The sequence below is a fragment of the Halyomorpha halys genome, unplaced genomic scaffold, assembly GCF_000696795.3.
Source record: "Halyomorpha halys isolate HHAL.00 unplaced genomic scaffold, Hhal_1.1 Scaffold1391.1, whole genome shotgun sequence".
In the NCBI taxonomy this organism is placed as follows: domain Eukaryota; kingdom Metazoa; phylum Arthropoda; class Insecta; order Hemiptera; family Pentatomidae; genus Halyomorpha; species Halyomorpha halys.
Window position 1 is genome coordinate 103660 of NW_027115008.1, and position 2816 is coordinate 106475.

Here is a 2816-nt window from a genome sequence, read left to right on the forward strand (position 1 = left end):
GGTGTGCTTAGTTGCCACCATTGTGCTTGATTGGATTTTTCAGAAGTTGAAAAGACTATAAAAAATAATTTCATGGCTTCGTATACATCTGGTGACTGTTTAAAACAATTTTCACGTTTGCCTCATATCTCTATAGTTTTTAAACTACTTTGCCTTGGACTGAACGAAATATATTTTATAATTTCAAACTATAAACTATCGATTTATTATTTATTGAAATTATTTTTACTTATTTTTTAAAAATATAAATAACTTACTAAAGCAGTTTCCATTAGCATTTTAAAAGTTCTTAGGAAGACCGTATAAAGTTTCAATTCACTTCTTAATATCTTCACAATGAAAAGTAAAAATAAAATATTGTCTACTTTGATTTCTCATTATTAAAATAATAATACTAAAAAAAAAAAATGTTGCTAAAAATCAACGGAGGAGACTCGGAAGTATAAAAAAACATATTTTTGGAAAAAGTGACTAACAAAATTTTTCCATCTTAGCACAAATGTCATCTAAGGTAAAATCACTAGTACTTGGCACTTCATACGACTTTTCAAAATTATTAAATTATAATAAACTTCCTGACAACCATTTCAAGTAATGTTGAGTTTTAACATAATTTTTTAAAGAATTTTTTATTATCTCTGGGTTAATATTTCTGATTCTCTTGGTAGGAATATTGCTGTTGACTAATGTAGTGATTGTAATCTTTCATGGAATATAATATACGATATTTTAATACAATTATGAATAAGTTAAATTCAAAAGTGATTGTAGAGGTTGATAAGATCTAACTTCTTCCAATATAATATAATATTTGTAGATGGACTAGATAATGGACGGGTTATACGAAACGTTGCAATAATATTATGTAATTATATTACAATATTTTTATATATTGTATATTATGTTTATGTTATTTTTATGTACTATTATTTTTTATAGACTTTTTATATCGTATTTTACAGGCCGAGGAGTTCAATAGCGCCCTCAATGAGGTGATGATCGATGAAGGTCCCACAAACTTATCCGATAACGTAAGACCTTGCTTTAATAAATAACTCAAAATTTAATAAATAATGTATAGGTTAAAATTACTTTCAAAATGGTTTCCTTCTAAAGTATCTTTTGTTTATTAGGAACTAACCATTTCTTATTACCAGTCATAGTAAAATATTCTTCAATCCTTTGCACTCGGTTGTCCTCTCTCAAGTCATATGAAAGTTCTAATCGCTAATATATGGAGAATGAACTTATTTAACCTAAATTTTTTAAGTAACGCTTGCTTTCCTGTCGTTTTCTATAAAAATAGCACAAAAAACAGATGATGATGTATGTTAAAAGAAATCAACTGGTTTTACTCGAGAATCTGTCCATCTTTCCTATTTGTCGCCACTAATAATATGTATAAATATTTTTTTTATTTGGACCTATAAATGTAGTTACAACCAGGAAATGAGCTGTACTAGTCAAGCAAGACATGAGTTGGCATGGGGAGACAGGACCTAATGGTGCCTTGTGGGAATTTGGTAAGTAAGTCGGTTTATCTGGAGCAAAAACGCCTAAGGATGACGAACCGTTTGTCTGAATTTCTTGCCTATTGGTGTACATAATAGTGAACCCCAGTGAGTGCGTTTTGCATTATAGTCACCTCCTGTTAGAAATGTTCTAGCAAGTGATTTGAACAAATCAGGTGTCAGGCAGCTCCAATACTTCCTAATACTGTCTGCAGACCCTACTATTGCTACAGTACAGTTGGTACTGCTGTAAATGTGCCTCCGCAGCAGAGTATTTACACATGCACCACAACAAACTTCCTAATTGCCCATGGTTTACGCAAAAGATTTTAAAATACAAAATAATTTAAACTTAAAAAAAAGAAATAAACTTATATTTAACAAAAATAAAGAAAACAAACAATTGGAACGTAAAAAAATAATTTAAAAAAAATAAAAGTTGGTGTTTTGATAGTTTTTTTGTATCTGATTAAATTGACGTATGTAAACAAAAAATAATTATTTTAATTTGGTTTTGTGAAAGTTAAATTTTTAATACCATTTAATTAGTTATGTAATTACTGATGACTTTAATACATTTTATTATTTTATTCACAGCGAAAACTGAGACTTCATGTAGTTATGAAGAGAGAAGTGACCTTTAATGCTTTAGGCTTCCTCAATCTGGACTACACTTTGGTACACTCGGTGGGTTCGAAAACAATTTCCGATTACTTTTTGAACTGTAGATAAGTTGCACTTTCAATTAGCCTAAATTATTTCCTAGATTCTATTTAATATGGCGAACGGTTTTTATTTGTGGTGAGAAAATAGAGAATTTCTTAATTTATGCATAATTATGAGTTAGGTCCATGGAATTTGAGATGTGAGGTCCACAAGCTTTAGAAGATCTCGGTGAATTAGTATTCAACAAAACTATGTTAGCTGGGCAGGAGGGTCGGACGTGGGGTAGGGTCGATCTACAAATCACATAAGATAGATGAGTTGAAAGGGTTTGTGCCTATATCCCAATAGGATGAAAATCACACAATAAACATTATTAATCGTGTTTTTAACTTCGCTCTAAAAAAGGAAGAAAAAGAAATGGTTTAGAAGAAACCACAATGCTAAAAGAAACATAATTAAACAGGAAATATTTTTGGAAGATTATTGATTGACCGTGTGTGAAGATGAAAGGAATATGGTCCGGGTGCGGTCAAGAAAAACTCAAATAGTAGAAATATACTAATTTAATGAGCCAACGTTTCGCCCACGTTGCAGGGCTTCTTCAGGGCTAAAAAAGATACAAACACATAGTTACAAAAG